The sequence below is a fragment of the Phyllobates terribilis genome, unplaced genomic scaffold (genome assembly GCF_046119375.1).
Source record: "Phyllobates terribilis strain yellow unplaced genomic scaffold, ASM4611937v1 Scaffold_487__1_contigs__length_1357975, whole genome shotgun sequence".
Lineage (NCBI taxonomy): Eukaryota > Metazoa > Chordata > Amphibia > Anura > Dendrobatidae > Phyllobates > Phyllobates terribilis.
Window position 1 is genome coordinate 625,418 of NW_027363247.1, and position 20,321 is coordinate 645,738.

Sequence of the window (20,321 nt, forward strand, 5' to 3'; positions counted from 1 at the left end):
GTGCTAGCTTGCCCTGCTGCTAGTGTATTATCGGAACGCGTCTTTAGTGCCGCAGGTGGTGTACTAACAGACCGTCGCATGCGACTATCCTCCGATAACGTTGACCGGCTTACTTTTCTCAAAATGAACAAGGCCTGGATCTCTCATGAATTTGCCAGTCCTCTTCCAGAATAAATAATTGGTTGGCAACAGTATCCAGGTCTCCTGTTCTGTTCATGTTTCTACCACCTGAACTGTAATCCCTGAGCTCCAACACCGCCAGTTGGCGCTCGGAAGTGCCGTCTGCACAGTCAACACTTGCTGCCGTGTTATTGGGGTTCAGTAACGTCAGCTGTTCTCCTGCTGTGCGGACGGCAATTTCTCCTGATTTGTCCACATCCACTGTACTACACATTTTAAAGTTGCTCCAATTACTCCTCTGGCTCCTCTGTTTTCATTCTTATCCCTGGGCTCCAGCACCGCCAGTTGGCGCTCGGAAGTGCTGTCTGCACAGTCAACACTTGCTACCATGTTATTGGGGTTCAGTAACGTCAGCTGTTCCCCTGCTGTGCGGACGGCAATTTCTCCTGCTCTGTCCACATTCTCACTACTACAGATTTTAAAGTTGCTCCAATTACACCTCTGGCTCCTCTGTTTTCAGTATTATCCCTGAGCTCCAACACCGCCAGTTGGCGCACGGAAGTGCCGTCTGCACAGTCAACACTTGCTGCCGTGTTATTGGGGTTCAGTAACGTCAGCTGTTCTCCTGCTGTGCGGACGGCAATTTCTCCTGCTTTGTCCAAATCCACTGTACTACACATTTTAAAGTTGCTCGAATTACACCTCTGGCTCCTCTGTTTTCATTCTTATCCCTGGGCTCCAGCACCGCCAGTTGGCGCTCGGAAGTGCCGTCTGCACAGTCAACACTTGCTGCCGTGTTATTGGGGTTCAGTAACGTCAGCTGTTCTCCTGCTGTGCGGACGGCAATTTCTCCTGCTTTGTCCACATCCACTGTACTACACATTTTAAAGTTGCTCGAATTACACCTCTGGCTCCTCTGTTTTCATTCTTATCCCTGGGCTCCAGCACCGCCAGTTGGCGCTCGGAAGTGCCGTCTGCACAGTCAACACTTGCTACCATGTTATTGGGGTTCAGTAACGTCAGCTGTTCCCCTGCTGTGTTCACGGCAATTTCTCCTGCTCTGTCCATATTCACTGTGCTACTTATTTAAAACTTGCTCCAATTACACCTCTGGCTCCTCCGTTTTTAGTATTTACCCTGGGCTCCAACACCGCCAGTTGGCGCTCGGAAGTGCTGTCTGCACAGTCAACACTTGCTGCCGTGTTATTGGGGTTCAGTAACGTCAGCTGTTCCCCTGCTGTGCGGACGGCAATTTCTCCTGCTCTGTCCACATTCTCACTACTACAGATTTTAAAGTTGCTCCAATTACACCTCTGGCTCCTCTGTTTTCATTCTTATCCCTGGGCTCCAGCACCGCCAGTTGGCGCTCGGAAGTGCTGTCTGCACAGTCAACACTTGCTACCATGTTATTGGGGTTCAGTAACGTCAGCTGTTCCCCTGCTGTGCGGACGGCAATTTCTCCTGCTCTGTCCACATTCTCACTACTACAGATTTTAAAGTTGCTCCAATTACACCTCTGGCTCCTCTGTTTTCATTCTTATCCCTGGGCTCCAGCACCGCCAGTTGGCGCTCGGAAGTGCCGTCTGCACAGTCAACACTTGCTGCCGTGTTATTGGGGTTCAGTAACGTCAGCTGTTCTCCTGCTGTGCGGACGGCAATTTCTCCTGCTCTGTCCACATTCTCACTACTACAGATTTTAAAGTTGCTCCAAATACACCTCTGGCTCTTCTGTTTTTAGTATTTACCCTGGGCTCCAGCACCGCCAGCTGGTTCTCGGCAGTTCCATTGGCTCTTGTACCTTCTGCTACCCATCCGGGTTCCAGTACCGTCAGCTGGTCCTCGGTAGTTCCATTTGCTCTTGTATCTTCTGCTACCCATCCGGGTTCCAGTACCGTCAGCTGGTTCTCGGCAGTGTCTTTGGCACGGGTACTCCCTCCTGCCCAGCCTGGTTCCAGCACGCCAGCTGTTTCCGGGTAGTGTCAACGTCACTTTGCCTCCAATGCGTTGTCCTGTCGTGTTGCGGTCGGGTTAGCCGACTCTATGGTGCCTGCAGTTTAGGTGACTCCTATGTGGGCTGCGGGATCTGGCAATGAAGGCTGGTTCCATAGTGCCAATAGGACAAGCACCCTCTGTAGGACTGTGGGTTTTGGTAACTGCGGCCGGCTCGCGGCCTTGAACTTTTTTTTTACATGGGTACCTTCTGCTACCCATCCGGGTTCCAGTACCGTCAGCTGGTTCTCGGCAGTGCCTTTGGATTAGGTGCCTCCTTCTCGGTATCCAAGTTCCACCAACGTCTGCTGGTCCTTGGTAGTGCTTTCTGGCACAGGTACCTCCTGCTTAGTAACCGAGTTCCAGTAACATCAGCTGGTCCTCGGTAGTTCCATTGGCTCTTGTACCTTCTGCTACCCATCCGGGTTCCAGTACCGTCAGCTGGTCCTCGGTAGTTCCATTTGCTCTTGTATCTTCTGCTACCCATCCGGGTTCCAGTACCGTCAGCTGGTTCTCGGCAGTGTCTTTGGCACGGGTACTCCCTCCTGCCCAGCCTGGTTCCAGCACGCCAGCTGTTTCCGGGTAGTGTCAACGTCACTTTGCCTCCAATGCGTTGTCCTGTCGTGTTGCGGTCGGGTTAGCCGACTCTATGGTGCCTGCAGTTTAGGTGACTCCTATGTGGGCTGCGGGATCTGGCAATGAAGGCTGGTTCCATAGTGCCAATAGGACAAGCACCCTCTGTAGGACTGTGGGTTTTGGTAACTGCGGCCGGCTCGCGGCCTTGAACTTTTTTTTTACATGGGTACCTTCTGCTACCCATCCGGGTTCCAGTACCGTCAGCTGGTTCTCGGCAGTGCCTTTGGATTAGGTGCCTCCTTCTCGGTATCCAAGTTCCACCAACGTCTGCTGGTCCTTGGTAGTGCTTTCTGGCACAGGTACCTCCTGCTTAGTAACCGAGTTCCAGTAACATCAGCTGGTCCTCGGTAGTTCCATTGGCTCTTGTACCTTCTGCTACCCATCCGGGTTCCAGTAACATCAGCTGGTCCTCGGTAGTTCCATTGGCTCTTGTACCTTCTGCTACCCATCCGGGTTCCAGTACCGTCAGCTGGTTCTCGGCAGTGCCTTTGGATTAGGTGCCTCCTTCTCGGTATCCAAGTTCCACCAACGTCTGCTGGTCCTTGGTAGTGCTTTCTGGCACAGGTACCTCCTGCTTAGTAACCGAGTTCCAGTAACATCAGCTGGTCCTCGGTAGTTCCATTGGCTCTTGTACCTTCTGCTATCCATCCGGGTTCCAGTACCGTCAGCTGGTCCTCGGTAGTTCCTCAGCTTTCTTGTACCTTCTGCTACATTTCCAAGTTCAAGCTTTTTGAAATGGTTCTTGGTAATCACTCTGGATCTCCCTGACGAGGACCCTGAAGACGAGGACCCTGAAGACCAACCCTAAGAAGACGAGGACCCCGAAGACAATGACCCTGAAGACGAGGACCCTGAAGACCACCCCGAAGAAGACGAGGACCCTGAAGACCACCCCGAAGAAGACGAGGACCCTGAAGACCACCCCGAAGAAGACGAGGACCCCGAAGACGAGGACCCAGAAGACCAACCCGAAGAAGACGAGGACCCCGAAGACGAGGACCCCCGAAGACGACGACCCTGAAGACCACCCCGAAGAAGACCAAGAAGATGACCCTGAAGAAGTTGACCAAGAAGACAAAGAAGAGAAGACAAGCACCAAGATACAGAAAAACAAGAGACAGAAAACCAAGAAGCAGAAATACAAGAAGCTGCAGAACAAAAAGCGGAAGAACATTAAGCATAAGACTAAAAATCAGAGCAAAAGATAATATCTAAATTATAAGCAGAAGATGACTAAGCAGTGTATGGGGGTGAGTCCGTTCCTCCTCGTGGTGCCCCTGGAAAAGACCTGCTGCTGCAGGCCAAACTGAACGCGGACAAATCCTGTTGTAAATCTTTTGTGACGGGCAGAACGAAAGATGTAATGTCCAACCTTTTATAGATAACAACTACAGGAATGCCTGTCACAAATAAGAATATGATGAAGAAGAAGAATATGAAGAAGATGAAGAAGTAGAATATGAAGAATGTAAAAAAAAGAATAATACGAAGAAGGTGAAGAAGAAGAAGGTGAAGAAGAAGTGGATGAAAAAGATGCTGAGGATGATGAAGGAGAAAGTGTGGGAGAAGTAAAAAAGAAGGTGAAGAGCATGGAAGTAGTGAAACATAAATATCTGACAAAATATAAAAATACTTAACATAGTTAATATTTCCGTAACTCAGAACATAATAAAAAAATATTAATTCCTGCTATTCCATTTGACTGGGCTAAACCTCTATGCCTTTATTGTCTCCCCCACCTCCCCCAATACATTCTACATTATTCTTAGTTGTTTTCCTTCATGTAGAAATAACCTACAAGGAAAGAAAGGGTTTATTTTAATTCCGATATTTATGTCCCATTGACTTGCATTGGTTTCCGGTATCGGAATCGGCGATATCCGATACTTTTTCGGTATCGGTCCGATCCAATCCGATCCGATATTTCCCGATATCGGAAGGTATCGCTCAACACTAGCTCTGAGCCTTTATATACCTGTGCACAGCAGCAGCCACCTTCAGTCTGCTGCTGGACAGCCAGCAGCAGCAGCAGCAGGAGAGGTATGTAATCAGGAGCCCTCCTGCTAAGGGTAGACAGCTGCTCGTTCCACCCCACCCCCCGCCTTAATTGGTTCTCCTCCCTTCCAACGGTGTTGAGGCGGGTGGGAACAGCAGGGGGTGAAGGTGCTGTGTTTAAAGAGGTGGAGTTATGCAGATCTAAAACGCGTGGATTGCAGCAGCAGCAAGCCGAAAAGTGCAGGCATGTAAGGGATCTAGAGGTTGACAACATGTCTTCTTAACGGGAGTCCAGGAGCTCATCTCCACAAATGGACTTTTCAGGATCCTTGGGTGGCTCCGTAGTTTGAAACCAATTCTGGTTATCGCTTCTCGGCCTTTTGGCTAAGATCAAGTGTAGTATCTTTCGAAAAGGCGGTTTTGGATGTTGGCCGCCCTAGTAGATTGATACATTATGCACACTGGGGTTTAGGCGCTTGTTAGTACGCCAGGTGGCTAATATAGTCATCTGGTGGAAAGCATGGCCCCCCAGGATCGACGCCATTGGGCCGGGGAAGATCGAAAGCCCGAAGTGTGAAGTGCCCCAGGAGTGGTGACCCTGGGGTGCCTTAACTCACTGGGATTGGGAACCCCACTTGAGTTTATGGCACATTTGCACTAGCACTTCAATATTTCTTTCTTCACACACACCCTTATTCCGGGCCTTCTGGCCTTAGGATGGGGAATTTTTCAATTCCCGGTCGAAGGTCCGGGCAGTATTATACTGTGAAACCTTCACTATTTATTTAAATTTCTTTGTCACTGTGTGTCCACTTATTCACGTGTGTTACGTCCTACTAGGATTTTGTCGGGATGCGGTTCCCTTACGGGTTCCTCTCTTGGCAGGTCTAGTGGGGGAGTGTGTGGCCATCAGGTTCCGCTCCCCCCTGAACCCCCTTGGCTCTCCTCTTTCGGGAGGAGAGCGTTGTTGGCTCCCCTCTTCCGGGAGGGGAGCACAGTCTTTGGCTCCCAGTGCCTTGCTCGGGTGAGAACTCGGGCAGGTGCTGGGGGTAAGATTGGGTCGCCTCTGGCTCCGGCTGGAGGTGGCTATTTGTCCCTGTTCCTCGCTGTGGCCTTCTGGCTCGGAGGGACGGGGAATGGTTTGGGGGACCCTTCTCCTTTTGGAGAGGGTTTCAAGAAGACCAGCATCCTAGTGCACTTTTTTTGTGGCACTTGTCACTTTTTTAAGCGCACTCGGGTTTTGTACACGAATTCGGGCTTTCGACAAAAAAAAAATCTGTTCTTATCAGTTTAATATCTGATACGTCCCCTATCTGGGGACCATATATTAAATGGATTTTTAGAACAGGGAGATGGAAAAAGAGCTTGCTCTGTCCACTCCATGCATTGACCTGGTATTGCAGTATCTCCAGGACCGGTGCACCCCTTCTTTAATGCAGTTTCTAAAATCAGAAAGAATTGAATTCAATGTTTTTTGTTCATTTTGCTTGTTTGTCGGATTTTGGGATGGACTCTTTGGCTTTGCTTTTCTTCTCCTCATTGGATTTTTCATGTTCAAAGTTGCAGAAGCCAGATTACAAGCTCATTTTGGTTCAACTTCAGCAACTGTGCATTGCATTGCCATGTAATGTGATGCAATGCTATCTTTCTAGCTCTCCCTTTTTACTTCCTTTTGGATAAACAGACATATTAGGCAAGCATTTTGGAGCTTTCACCTAAATAACTACAGGTGGTGAGATAAGCTGCACAATATAATTGACCTTTCAGTATATTGTTGCACACACACCATCTATTTAGCAAATGCCCTTGTTATCAACAGCAGCCTTTTAAACTCACCTGAGCTAACAGGTATGTGCGCTGGTTACTCTGCTGCGCTTAAAATTTCTTTTTTGGTTTGCTACAATGCCTTTTCTGAAACGTTGTCTCCTTCTGCTGGAACACTGACTTCTTTCATTTAATGCCTGCAGACTATAAAAGAGAACCCAACCCAAAAAGTTTGGTTGATTAGTCTGTGGCATTCTGTTAAACTGTTGCTTATGGCGGTCTCTGTGAGCTTCTCAGCGACATTCAGCCAGCCAGGTATCCTGCCTGCAGTAGATGGAATGTGGCAATGGAACGCTGGCTGCGCGTGTCATAATAGGCTCTGAGCCTTTATATACCTGTGCACAGCAGCAGCCACCTTCAGTCTGCTGCTGGACAGCCAGCAGCAGCAGCAGCAGGAGAGGTATGTAATCAGGAGCCCTCCTGCTAAGGGTAGACAGCTGCTCGTTCCACCCCACCCCCCGCCTTAATTGGTTCTCCTCCCTTCCAACGGTGTTGAGGCGGGTGGGAACAGCAGGGGGTGAAGGTGCTGTGTTTAAAGAGGTGGAGTTATGCAGATCTAAAACGCGTGGATTGCAGCAGCAGCAAGCCGAAAAGTGCAGGCATGTAAGGGATCTAGAGGTTGACAACATGTCTTCTTAACGGGAGTCCAGGAGCTCATCTCCACAAATGGACTTTTCAGGATCCTTGGGTGGCTCCGTAGTTTGAAACCAATTCTGGTTATCGCTTCTCGGCCTTTTGGCTAAGATCAAGTGTAGTATCTGTTCTTATCAGTTTAATATCTGATACGTCCCCTATCTGGGGACCATATATTAAATGGATTTTTAGAACAGGGAGATGGAAAAAGAGCTTGCTCTGTCCACTCCACGCATTGACCTGGTATTGCAGTATCTCCAGGACCGGTGCACCCCTTCTTTAATGCAGTTTCTAAAATCAGAAAGAATTGAATTCAATGTTTTTTGTTCATTTTGCTTGTTTGTCGGATTTTGGAATGGACTCTTTGGCTTTGCTTTTCTTCTCCTCATTGGATTTTTCATGTTCAAAGTTGCAGAAGCCAGATTACAAGCTCATTTTGGTTCAACTTCAGCAACTGTGCATTGCATTGCCATGTAATGTGATGCAATGCTATCTTTCTAGCTCTCCCTTTTTACTTCCTTTTGGATAAACAGACATATTAGGCAAGCATTTTGGAGCTTTCACCTAAATAACTACAGGTGGTGAGATAAGCTGCACAATATAATTGACCTTTCAGTATATTGTTGCACACACACCATCTATTTAGCAAATGCCCTTGTTATCAACAGCAGCCTTTTAAACTCACCTGAGCTAACAGGTATGTGCGCTGGTTACTCTGCTGCGCTTAAAATTTCTTTTTTGGTTTGCTACAATGCCTTTTCTGAAACGTTGTCTCCTTCTGCTGGAACACTGACTTCTTTCATTTAATGCCTGCAGACTATAAAAGAGAACCCAACCCAAAAAGTTTGGTTGATTAGTCTGTGGCATTCTGTTAAACTGTTGCTTATGGCGGTCTCTGTGAGCTTCTCAGCGACATTCAGCCAGCCAGGTATCCTGCCTGCAGTAGATGGAATGTGGCAATGGAACGCTGGCTGCGCGTGTCATAATAGGCTCTGAGCCTTTATATACCTGTGCACAGCAGCAGCCACCTTCAGTCTGCTGCTGGACAGCCAGCAGCAGCAGCAGCAGGAGAGGTATGTAATCAGGAGCCCTCCTGCTAAGGGTAGACAGCTGCTCGTTCCACCCCACCCCCCGCCTTAATTGGTTCTCCTCCCTTCCAACGGTGTTGAGGCGGGTGGGAACAGCAGGGGGTGAAGGTGCTGTGTTTAAAGAGGTGGAGTTATGCAGATCTAAAACGCGTGGATTGCAGCAGCAGCAAGCCGAAAAGTGCAGGCATGTAAGGGATCTAGAGGTTGACAACATGTCTTCTTAACGGGAGTCCAGGAGCTCATCTCCACAAATGGACTTTTCAGGATCCTTGGGTGGCTCCGTAGTTTGAAACCAATTCTGGTTATCGCTTCTCGGCCTTTTGGCTAAGATCAAGTGTAGTATCTGTTCTTATCAGTTTAATATCTGATACGTCCCCTATCTGGGGACCATATATTAAATGGATTTTTAGAACAGGGAGATGGAAAAAGAGCTTGCTCTGTCCACTCCACGCATTGACCTGGTATTGCAGTATCTCCAGGACCGGTGCACCCCTTCTTTAATGCAGTTTCTAAAATCAGAAAGAATTGAATTCAATGTTTTTTGTTCATTTTGCTTGTTTGTCGGATTTTGGGATGGACTCTTTGGCTTTGCTTTTCTTCTCCTCATTGGATTTTTCATGTTCAAAGTTGCAGAAGCCAGATTACAAGCTCATTTTGGTTCAACTTCAGCAACTGTGCATTGCATTGCCATGTAATGTGATGCAATGCTATCTTTCTAGCTCTCCCTTTTTACTTCCTTTTGGATAAACAGACATATTAGGCAAGCATTTTGGAGCTTTCACCTAAATAACTACAGGTGGTGAGATAAGCTGCACAATATAATTGACCTTTCAGTATATTGTTGCACACACACCATCTATTTAGCAAATGCCCTTGTTATCAACAGCAGCCTTTTAAACTCACCTGAGCTAACAGGTATGTGCGCTGGTTACTCTGCTGCGCTTAAAATTTCTTTTTTGGTTTGCTACAATGCCTTTTCTGAAACGTTGTCTCCTTCTGCTGGAACACTGACTTCTTTCATTTAATGCCTGCAGACTATAAAAGAGAACCCAACCCAAAAAGTTTGGTTGATTAGTCTGTGGCATTCTGTTAAACTGTTGCTTATGGCGGTCTCTGTGAGCTTCTCAGCGACATTCAGCCAGCCAGGTATCCTGCCTGCAGTAGATGGAATGTGGCAATGGAACGCTGGCTGCGCGTGTCATAATAGGCTCTGAGCCTTTATATACCTGTGCACAGCAGCAGCCACCTTCAGTCTGCTGCTGGACAGCCAGCAGCAGCAGCAGCAGCAGGAGAGGTATGTAATCAGGAGCCCTCCTGCTAAGGGTAGACAGCTGCTCGTTCCACCCCACCCCCCGCCTTAATTGGTTCTCCTCCCTTCCAACGGTGTTGAGGCGGGTGGGAACAGCAGGGGGTGAAGGTGCTGTGTTTAAAGAGGTGGAGTTATGCAGATCTAAAACGCGTGGATTGCAGCAGCAGCAAGCCGAAAAGTGCAGGCATGTAAGGGATCTAGAGGTTGACAACATGTCTTCTTAACGGGAGTCCAGGAGCTCATCTCCACAAATGGACTTTTCAGGATCCTTGGGTGGCTCCGTAGTTTGAAACCAATTCTGGTTATCGCTTCTCGGCCTTTTGGCTAAGATCAAGTGTAGTATCTGTTCTTATCAGTTTAATATCTGATACGTCCCCTATCTGGGGACCATATATTAAATGGATTTTTAGAACAGGGAGATGGAAAAAGAGCTTGCTCTGTCCACTCCACGCATTGACCTGGTATTGCAGTATCTCCAGGACCGGTGCACCCCTTCTTTAATGCAGTTTCTAAAATCAGAAAGAATTGAATTCAATGTTTTTTGTTCATTTTGCTTGTTTGTCGGATTTTGGGATGGACTCTTTGGCTTTGCTTTTCTTCTCCTCATTGGATTTTTCATGTTCAAAGTTGCAGAAGCCAGATTACAAGCTCATTTTGGTTCAACTTCAGCAACTGTGCATTGCATTGCCATGTAATGTGATGCAATGCTATCTTTCTAGCTCTCCCTTTTTACTTCCTTTTGGATAAACAGACATATTAGGCAAGCATTTTGGAGCTTTCACCTAAATAACTACAGGTGGTGAGATAAGCTGCACAATATAATTGACCTTTCAGTATATTGTTGCACACACACCATCTATTTAGCAAATGCCCTTGTTATCAACAGCAGCCTTTTAAACTCACCTGAGCTAAAAGGTATGTGCGCTGGTTACTCTGCTGCGCTTAAAATTTCTTTTTTGGTTTGCTACAATGCCTTTTCTGAAACGTTGTCTCCTTCTGCTGGAACACTGACTTCTTTCATTTAATGCCTGCAGACTATAAAAGAGAACCCAACCCAAAAAGTTTGGTTGATTAGTCTGTGGCATTCTGTTAAACTGTTGCTTATGGCGGTCTCTGTGAGCTTCTCAGCGACATTCAGCCAGCCAGGTATCCTGCCTGCAGTAGATGGAATGTGGCAATGGAACGCTGGCTGCGCGTGTCATAATAGGCTCTGAGCCTTTATATACCTGTGCACAGCAGCAGCCACCTTCAGTCTGCTGCTGGACAGCCAGCAGCAGCAGCAGCAGGAGAGGTATGTAATCAGGAGCCCTCCTGCTAAGGGTAGACAGCTGCTCGTTCCACCCCACCCCCCGCCTTAATTGGTTCTCCTCCCTTCCAACGGTGTTGAGGCGGGTGGGAACAGCAGGGGGTGAAGGTGCTGTGTTTAAAGAGGTGGAGTTATGCAGATCTAAAGCACGTGGATTGCAGCAGCAGCAAGCCGAAAAGTGCAGGCATGTAAGGGATCTAGAGGTTGACAACATGTCTTCTTAACGGGAGTCCAGGAGCTCATCTCCACAAATGGACTTTTCAGGATCCTTGGGTGGCTCCGTAGTTTGAAACCAATTCTGGTTATCGCTTCTCGGCCTTTTGGCTAAGATCAAGTGTAGTATCTGTTCTTATCAGTTTAATATCTGATACGTCCCCTATCTGGGGACCATATATTAAATGGATTTTTACAACAGGGAGATGGAAAAAGAGCTTGATCTGTCCACTCCACGCATTGACCTGGTATTGCAGTATCTCCAGGACCGGTGCACCCCTTCTTTAATGCAGTTTCTAAAATCAGAAAGAATTGAATTCAATGTTTTTTGTTCATTTTGCTTGTTTGTCGGATTTTGGGATGGACTCTTTGGCTTTGCTTTTCTTCTCCTCATTGGATTTTTCATGTTCAAAGTTGCAGAAGCCAGATTACAAGCTCATTTTGGTTCAACTTCAGCAACTGTGCATTGCATTGCCATGTAATGTGATGCAATGCTATCTTTCTAGCTCTCCCTTTTTACTTCCTTTTGGATAAACAGACATATTAGGCAAGCATTTTGGAGCTTTCACCTAAATAACTACAGGTGGTGAGATAAGCTGCACAATATAATTGACCTTTCAGTATATTGTTGCACACACACCATCTATTTAGCAAATGCCCTTGTTATCAACAGCAGCCTTTTAAACTCACCTGAGCTAACAGGTATGTGCGCTGGTTACTCTGCTGCGCTTAAAATTTCTTTTTTGGTTTGCTACAATGCCTTTTCTGAAACGTTGTCTCCTTCTGCTGGAACACTGACTTCTTTCATTTAATGCCTGCAGACTATAAAAGAGAACCCAACCCAAAAAGTTTGGTTGATTAGTCTGTGGCATTCTGTTAAACTGTTGCTTATGGCGGTCTCTGTGAGCTTCTCAGCGACATTCAGCCAGCCAGGTATCCTGCCTGCAGTAGATGGAATGTGGCAATGGAACGCTGGCTGCGCGTGTCATAATAGGCTCTGAGCCTTTATATACCTGTGCACAGCAGCAGCCACCTTCAGTCTGCTGCTGGACAGCCAGCAGCAGCAGCAGCAGGAGAGGTATGTAATCAGGAGCCCTCCTGCTAAGGGTAGACAGCTGCTCGTTCCACCCCACCCCCCGCCTTAATTGGTTCTCCTCCCTTCCAACGGTGTTGAGGCGGGTGGGAACAGCAGGGGGTGAAGGTGCTGTGTTTAAAGAGGTGGAGTTATGCAGATCTAAAACGCGTGGATTGCAGCAGCAGCAAGCCGAAAAGTGCAGGCATGTAAGGGATCTAGAGGTTGACAACATGTCTTCTTAACGGGAGTCCAGGAGCTCATCTCCACAAATGGACTTTTCAGGATCCTTGGGTGGCTCCGTAGTTTGAAACCAATTCTGGTTATCGCTTCTCGGCCTTTTGGCTAAGATCAAGTGTAGTATCTGTTCTTATCAGTTTAATATCTGATACGTCCCCTATCTGGGGACCATATATTAAATGGATTTTTAGAACAGGGAGATGGAAAAAGAGCTTGCTCTGTCCACTCCACGCATTGACCTGGTATTGCAGTATCTCCAGGACCGGTGCACCCCTTCTTTAATGCAGTTTCTAAAATCAGAAAGAATTGAATTCAATGTTTTTTGTTCATTTTGCTTGTTTGTCGGATTTTGGGATGGACTCTTTGGCTTTGCTTTTCTTCTCCTCATTGGATTTTTCATGTTCAAAGTTGCAGAAGCCAGATTACAAGCTCATTTTGGTTCAACTTCAGCAACTGTGCATTGCATTGCCATGTAATGTGATGCAATGCTATCTTTCTAGCTCTCCCTTTTTACTTCCTTTTGGATAAACAGACATATTAGGCAAGCATTTTGGAGCTTTCACCTAAATAACTACAGGTGGTGAGATAAGCTGCACAATATAATTGACCTTTCAGTATATTGTTGCACACACACCATCTATTTAGCAAATGCCCTTGTTATCAACAGCAGCCTTTTAAACTCACCTGAGCTAACAGGTATGTGCGCTGGTTACTCTGCTGCGCTTAAAATTTCTTTTTTGGTTTGCTACAATGCCTTTTCTGAAACGTTGTCTCCTTCTGCTGGAACACTGACTTCTTTCATTTAATGCCTGCAGACTATAAAAGAGAACCCAACCCAAAAAGTTTGGTTGATTAGTCTGTGGCATTCTGTTAAACTGTTGCTTATGGCGGTCTCTGTGAGCTTCTCAGCGACATTCAGCCAGCCAGGTATCCTGCCTGCAGTAGATGGAATGTGGCAATGGAACGCTGGCTGCGCGTGTCATAATAGGCTCTGAGCCTTTATATACCTGTGCACAGCAGCAGCCACCTTCAGTCTGCTGCTGGACAGCCAGCAGCAGCAGCAGCAGGAGAGGTATGTAATCAGGAGCCCTCCTGCTAAGGGTAGACAGCTGCTCGTTCCACCCCACCCCCCGCCTTAATTGGTTCTCCTCCCTTCCAACGGTGTTGAGGCGGGTGGGAACAGCAGGGGGTGAAGGTGCTGTGTTTAAAGAGGTGGAGTTATGCAGATCTAAAACGCGTGGATTGCAGCAGCAGCAAGCCGAAAAGTGCAGGCATGTAAGGGATCTAGAGGTTGACAACATGTCTTCTTAACGGGAGTCCAGGAGCTCATCTCCACAAATGGACTTTTCAGGATCCTTGGGTGGCTCCGTAGTTTGAAACCAATTCTGGTTATCGCTTCTCGGCCTTTTGGCTAAGATCAAGTGTAGTATCTGTTCTTATCAGTTTAATATCTGATACGTCCCCTATCTGGGGACCATATATTAAATGGATTTTTAGAACAGGGAGATGGAAAAAGAGCTTGCTCTGTCCACTCCACGCATTGACCTGGTATTGCAGTATCTCCAGGACCGGTGCACCCCTTCTTTAATGCAGTTTCTAAAATCAGAAAGAATTGAATTCAATGTTTTTTGTTCATTTTGCTTGTTTGTCGGATTTTGGGATGGACTCTTTGGCTTTGCTTTTCTTCTCCTCATTGGATTTTTCATGTTCAAAGTTGCAGAAGCCAGATTACAAGCTCATTTTGGTTCAACTTCAGCAACTGTGCATTGCATTGCCATGTAATGTGATGCAATGCTATCTTTCTAGCTCTCCCTTTTTACTTCCTTTTGGATAAACAGACATATTAGGCAAGCATTTTGGAGCTTTCACCTAAATAACTACAGGTGGTGAGATAAGCTGCACAATATAATTGACCTTTCAGTATATTGTTGCACACACACCATCTATTTAGCAAATGCCCTTGTTATCAACAGCAGCCTTTTAAACTCACCTGAGCTAACAGGTATGTGCGCTGGTTACTCTGCTGCGCTTAAAATTTCTTTTTTGGTTTGCTACAATGCCTTTTCTGAAACGTTGTCTCCTTCTGCTGGAACACTGACTTCTTTCATTTAATGCCTGCAGACTATAAAAGAGAACCCAACCCAAAAAGTTTGGTTGATTAGTCTGTGGCATTCTGTTAAACTGTTGCTTATGGCGGTCTCGGTGAGCTTCTCAGCGACATTCAGCCATCCAGGTATCCTGCCTGCAGTAGATGGAATGTGGCAATGGAACGCTGGCTGCGCGTGTCATAATAGGCTCTGAGCCTTTATATACCTGTGCACAGCAGCAGCCACCTTCAGTCTGCTGCTGGACAGCCAGCAGCAGCAGCAGCAGCAGGAGAGGTATGTAATCAGGAGCCCTCCTGCTAAGGGTAGACAGCTGCTCGTTCCACCCCACCCCCCGCCTTAATTGGTTCTCCTCCCTTCCAACGGTGTTGAGGCGGGTGGGAACAGCAGGGGGTGAAGGTGCTGTGTTTAAAGAGGTGGAGTTATGCAGATCTAAAACGCGTGGATTGCAGCAGCAGCAAGCCGAAAAGTGCAGGCATGTAAGGGATCTAGAGGTTGACAACATGTCTTCTTAACGGGAGTCCAGGAGCTCATCTCCACAAATGGACTTTTCAGGATCCTTGGGTGGCTCCGTAGTTTGAAACCAATTCTGGTTATCGCTTCTCGGCCTTTTGGCTAAGATCAAGTGTAGTATCTGTTCTTATCAGTTTAATATCTGATACGTCCCCTATCTGGGGACCATATATTAAATGGATTTTTACAACAGGGAGATGGAAAAAGAGCTTGCTCTGTCCACTCCACGCATTGACCTGGTATTGCAGTATCTCCAGGACCGGTGCACCCCTTCTTTAATGCAGTTTCTAAAATCAGAAAGAATTGAATTCAATGTTTTTTGTTCATTTTGCTTGTTTGTCGGATTTTGGGATGGACTCTTTGGCTTTGCTTTTCTTCTCCTCATTGGATTTTTCATGTTCAAAGTTGCAGAAGCCAGATTACAAGCTCATTTTGGTTCAACTTCAGCAACTGTGCATTGCATTGCCATGTAATGTGATGCAATGCTATCTTTCTAGCTCTCCCTTTTTACTTCCTTTTGGATAAACAGACATATTAGGCAAGCATTTTGGAGCTTTCACCTAAATAACTACAGGTGGTGAGATAAGCTGCACAATATAATTGACCTTTCAGTATATTGTTGCACACACACCATCTATTTAGCAAATGCCCTTGTTATCAACAGCAGCCTTTTAAACTCACCTGAGCTAACAGGTATGTGCGCTGGTTACTCTGCTGCGCTTAAAATTTCTTTTTTGGTTTGCTACAATGCCTTTTCTGAAACGTTGTCTCCTTCTGCTGGAACACTGACTTCTTTCATTTAATGCCTGCAGACTATAAAAGAGAACCCAACCCAAAAAGTTTGGTTGATTAGTCTGTGGCATTCTGTTAAACTGTTGCTTATGGCGGTCTCTGTGAGCTTCTCAGCGACATTCAGCCAGCCAGGTATCCTGCCTGCAGTAGATGGAATGTGGCAATGGAACGCTGGCTGCGTGTGTCATAATAGGCTCTGAGCCTTTATATACCTGTGCACAGCAGCAGCCACCTTCAGTCTGCTGCTGGACAGCCAGCAGCAGCAGCAGCAGGAGAGATATGTAATCAGGAGCCCTCCTGCTAAGGGTAGACAGCTGCTCGTTCCACCCCACCCCCCGCCTTAATTGGTTCTCCTCCCTTCCAACGGTGTTGAGGCGGGTGGGAACAGCAGGGGGTGAAGGTGCTGTGTTTAAAGAGGTGGAGTTATGCAGATCTAAAACGCGTGGATTGCAGCAGCAGCAAGCCGAAAAGTGCAGGCATGTAAGGGATCTAGAGGTTGACAACATGTCTTCTTAACGGGAGTCCAGGAGCTCATCTCCACAAATGGACTTTTCAGGATCCTTGGGTGGCTCCGTAGTTTGAAACCAATTCTGGTTATCGCTTCTCGGCCTTTTGGCTAAGATCAAGTGTAGTATCTGTTCTTATCAGTTTAATATCTGATACGTCCCCTATCTGGGGACCATATATTAAATGGATTTTTACAACAGGGAGATGGAAAAAGAGCTTGCTCTGTCCACTCCACGCATTGACCTGGTATTGCAGTATCTCCAGGACCGGTGCACCCCTTCTTTAATGCAGTTTCTAAAATCAGAAAGAATTGAATTCAATGTTTTTTGTTCATTTTGCTTGTTTGTCGGATTTTGGGATGGACTCTTTGGCTTTGCTTTTCTTCTCCTCATTGGTTTTTTCATGTTCAAAGTTGCAGAAGCCAGATTACAAGCTCATTTTGGTTCAACTTCAGCAACTGTGCATTGCATTGCCATGTAATGTGATGCAATGCTATCTTTCTAGCTCTCCCTTTTTACTTCCTTTTGGATAAACAGACATATTAGGCAAGCATTTTGGAGCTTTCACCTAAATAACTACAGGTGGTGAGATAAGCTGCACAATATAATTGACCTTTCAGTATATTGTTGCACACACACCATCTATTTAGCAAATGCCCTTGTTATCAACAGCAGCCTTTTAAACTCACCTGAGCTAACAGGTATGTGCGCTGGTTACTCTGCTGCGCTTAAAATTTCTTTTTTGGTTTGCTACAATGCCTTTTCTGAAACGTTGTCTCCTTCTGCTGGAACACTGACTTCTTTCATTTAATGCCTGCAGACTATAAAAGAGAACCCAACCCAAAAAGTTTGGTTGATTAGTCTGTGGCATTCTGTTAAACTGTTGCTTATGGTGGTCTCTGTGAGCTTCTCAGCGACATTCAGCCAGCCAGGTATCCTGCCTGCAGTAGATGGAATGTGGCAATGGAACGCTGGCTGCGCGTGTCATAATAGGCTCTGAGCCTTTATATACCTGTGCACAGCAGCAGCCACCTTCAGTCTGCTGCTGGACAGCCAGCAGCAGCAGCAGCAGGAGAGGTATGTAATCAGGAGCCCTCCTGCTAAGGGTAGACAGCTGCTCGTTCCACCCCACCCCCCGCCTTAATTGGTTCTCCTCCCTTCCAACGGTGTTGAGGCGGGTGGGAACAGCACGGGGTGAAGGTGCTGTGTTTAAAGAGGTGGAGTTATGCAGATCTAAAACGCGTGGATTGCAGCAGCAGCAAGCCGAAAAGTGCAGGCATGTAAGGGATCTAGAGGTTGACAACATGTCTTCTTAACGGGAGTCCAGGAGCTCATCTCCACAAATGGACTTTTCAGGATCCTTGGGTGGCTCCGTAGTTTGAAACCAATTCTGGTTATCGCTTCTCGGCCTTTTGGCTAAGATCAAGTGTAGTATCTGTTCTTATCAGTTTAATATCTGATACGTCCCCTATCTGGGGACCATATATTAAATGGATTTTTAGAACAGGGAGATGGAAAAAGAGCTTGCTCTGTCCACTCCACGCATTGACCTGGTATTGCAGTATCTCCAGGACCGGTGCACCCCTTCTTTAATGCAGTTTCTAAAATCAGAAAGAATTGAATTCAATGTTTTTTGTTCATTTTGCTTGTTTGTCGGATTTTGGGATGGACTCTTTGGCTTTGCTTTTCTTCTCCTCATTGGATTTTTCATGTTCAAAGTTGCAGAAGCCAGATTACAAGCTCATTTTGGTTCAACTTCAGCAACTGTGCATTGCATTGCCATGTAATGTGATGCAATGCTATCTTTCTAGCTCTCCCTTTTTACTTCCTTTTGGATAAACAGACATATTAGGCAAGCATTTTGGAGCTTTCACCTAAATAACTACAGGTGGTGAGATAAGCTGCACAATATAATTGACCTTTCAGTATATTGTTGCACACACACCATCTATTTAGCAAATGCCCTTGTTATCAACAGCAGCCTTTTAAACTCACCTGAGCTAACAGGTATGTGCGCTGGTTACTCTGCTGCGCTTAAAATTTCTTTTTTGGTTTGCTACAATGCCTTTTCTGAAACGTTGTCTCCTTCTGCTGGAACACTGACTTCTTTCATTTAATGCCTGCAGACTATAAAAGAGAACCCAACCCAAAAAGTTTGGTTGATTAGTCTGTGGCATTCTGTTAAACTGTTGCTTATGGCGGTCTCTGTGAGCTTCTCAGCGACATTCAGCCAGCCAGGTATCCTGCCTGCAGTAGATGGAATGTGGCAATGGAACGCTGGCTGCGCGTGTCATAATAGGCTCTGAGCCTTTATATACCTGTGCACAGCAGCAGCCACCTTCAGTCTGCTGCTGGACAGCCAGCAGCAGCAGCAGCAGCAGGAGAGGTATGTAATCAGGAGCCCTCCTGCTAAGGGTAGACAGCTGCTCGTTCCACCCCACCCCCCGCCTTAATTGGTTCTCCTCCCTTCCAACGGTGTTGAGGCGGGTGGGAACAGCAGGGGGTGAAGGTGCTGTGTTTAAAGAGGTGGAGTTATGCAGATCTAAAACGCGTGGATTGCAGCAGCAGCAAGCCGAAAAGTGCAGGCATGTAAGGGATCTAGAGGTTGACAACATGTCTTCTTAACGGGAGTCCAGGAGCTCATCTCCACAAATGGACTTTTCAGGATCCTTGGGTGGCTCCGTAGTTTGAAACCAATTCTGGTTATCGCTTCTCGGCCTTTTGGCTAAGATCAAGTGTAGTATCTGTTCTTATCAGTTTAATATCTGATACGTCCCCTATCTGGGGACCATATATTAAATGGATTTTTAGAACAGGGAGATGGAAAAAGAGCTTGCTCTGTCCACTCCACGCATTGACCTGGTATTGCAGTATCTCCAGGACCGGTGCACCCCTTCTTTAATGCAGTTTCTAAAATCAGAAAGAATTGAATTCAATGTTTTTTGTTCATTTTGCTTGTTTGTCGGATTTTGGGATGGACTCTTTGGCTTTGCTTTTCTTCTCCTCATTGGTTTTTTCATGTTCAAAGTTGCAGAAGCCAGATTACAAGCTCATTTTGGTTCAACTTCAGCAACTGTGCATTGCATTGCCATGTAATGTGATGCAATGCTATCTTTCTAGCTCTCCCTTTTTACTTCCTTTTGGATAAACAGACATATTAGGCAAGCATTTTGGAGCTTTCACCTAAATAACTACAGGTGGTGAGATAAGCTGCACAATATAATTGACCTTTCAGTATATTGTTGCACACACACCATCTATTTAGCAAATGCCCTTGTTATCAACAGCAGCCTTTTAAACTCACCTGAGCTAACAGGTATGTGCGCTGGTTACTCTGCTGCGCTTAAAATTTCTTTTTTGGTTTGCTACAATGCCTTTTCTGAAACGTTGTCTCCTTCTGCTGGAACACTGACTTCTTTCATTTAATGCCTGCAGACTATAAAAGAGAACCCAACCCAAAAAGTTTGGTTGATTAGTCTGTGGCATTCTGTTAAACTGTTGCTTATGGTGGTCTCTGTGAGCTTCTCAGCGACATTCAGCCAGCCAGGTATCCTGCCTGCAGTAGATGGAATGTGGCAATGGAACGCTGGCTGCGCGTGTCATAATAGGCTCTGAGCCTTTATATACCTGTGCACAGCAGCAGCCACCTTCAGTCTGCTGCTGGACAGCCAGCAGCAGCAGCAGCAGGAGAGGTATGTAATCAGGAGCCCTCCTGCTAAGGGTAGACAGCTGCTCGTTCCACCCCACCCCCCGCCTTAATTGGTTCTCCTCCCTTCCAACGGTGTTGAGGCGGGTGGGAACAGCACGGGGTGAAGGTGCTGTGTTTAAAGAGGTGGAGTTATGCAGATCTAAAACGCGTGGATTGCAGCAGCAGCAAGCCGAAAAGTGCAGGCATGTAAGGGATCTAGAGGTTGACAACATGTCTTCTTAACGGGAGTCCAGGAGCTCATCTCCACAAATGGACTTTTCAGGATCCTTGG

The 20,321-nt window shown here is 46.5% G+C and overlaps 11 non-coding genes and 1 pseudogene across 11 annotated transcripts; all 12 read left to right on the forward strand.

Annotated features, from left to right (window-relative positions):
• Positions 1–5,104: 5,104 nt before the first annotated feature.
• On the forward strand, positions 5,105–5,196 carry LOC141229718 (U2 spliceosomal RNA; annotated as a pseudogene).
• Positions 5,197–5,986: 790 nt separating this feature from the next.
• LOC141229676 (U2 spliceosomal RNA) lies at positions 5,987–6,168 on the forward strand. The gene has a single exon (XR_012296325.1). It is a non-coding gene; the product is annotated as a U2 spliceosomal RNA (small nuclear RNA).
• A 1,115-nt stretch (positions 6,169–7,283) lies between these two features.
• Positions 7,284–7,474, forward strand: LOC141229738 (U2 spliceosomal RNA). The gene has a single exon (XR_012296361.1). It is a non-coding gene; the product is annotated as a U2 spliceosomal RNA (small nuclear RNA).
• Positions 7,475–8,589: 1,115 nt separating this feature from the next.
• LOC141229739 (U2 spliceosomal RNA) lies at positions 8,590–8,780 on the forward strand. The gene has a single exon (XR_012296362.1). It is a non-coding gene; the product is annotated as a U2 spliceosomal RNA (small nuclear RNA).
• Positions 8,781–9,898: 1,118 nt separating this feature from the next.
• LOC141229740 (U2 spliceosomal RNA) lies at positions 9,899–10,089 on the forward strand. Its single transcript, XR_012296363.1, has one exon. It is a non-coding gene; the product is annotated as a U2 spliceosomal RNA (small nuclear RNA).
• A 1,115-nt stretch (positions 10,090–11,204) lies between these two features.
• On the forward strand, positions 11,205–11,395 carry LOC141229652 (U2 spliceosomal RNA). The gene has a single exon (XR_012296307.1). It is a non-coding gene; the product is annotated as a U2 spliceosomal RNA (small nuclear RNA).
• Positions 11,396–12,510: 1,115 nt separating this feature from the next.
• On the forward strand, positions 12,511–12,701 carry LOC141229741 (U2 spliceosomal RNA). The gene has a single exon (XR_012296364.1). It is a non-coding gene; the product is annotated as a U2 spliceosomal RNA (small nuclear RNA).
• Positions 12,702–13,816: 1,115 nt separating this feature from the next.
• LOC141229742 (U2 spliceosomal RNA) lies at positions 13,817–14,007 on the forward strand. The gene has a single exon (XR_012296365.1). It is a non-coding gene; the product is annotated as a U2 spliceosomal RNA (small nuclear RNA).
• A 1,118-nt stretch (positions 14,008–15,125) lies between these two features.
• Positions 15,126–15,316, forward strand: LOC141229626 (U2 spliceosomal RNA). Its single transcript, XR_012296281.1, has one exon. It is a non-coding gene; the product is annotated as a U2 spliceosomal RNA (small nuclear RNA).
• Positions 15,317–16,431: 1,115 nt separating this feature from the next.
• LOC141229627 (U2 spliceosomal RNA) lies at positions 16,432–16,622 on the forward strand. Its single transcript, XR_012296282.1, has one exon. It is a non-coding gene; the product is annotated as a U2 spliceosomal RNA (small nuclear RNA).
• Positions 16,623–17,737: 1,115 nt separating this feature from the next.
• On the forward strand, positions 17,738–17,928 carry LOC141229744 (U2 spliceosomal RNA). Its single transcript, XR_012296366.1, has one exon. It is a non-coding gene; the product is annotated as a U2 spliceosomal RNA (small nuclear RNA).
• A 1,118-nt stretch (positions 17,929–19,046) lies between these two features.
• Positions 19,047–19,237, forward strand: LOC141229745 (U2 spliceosomal RNA). Its single transcript, XR_012296367.1, has one exon. It is a non-coding gene; the product is annotated as a U2 spliceosomal RNA (small nuclear RNA).
• Positions 19,238–20,321: the final 1,084 nt, after the last annotated feature.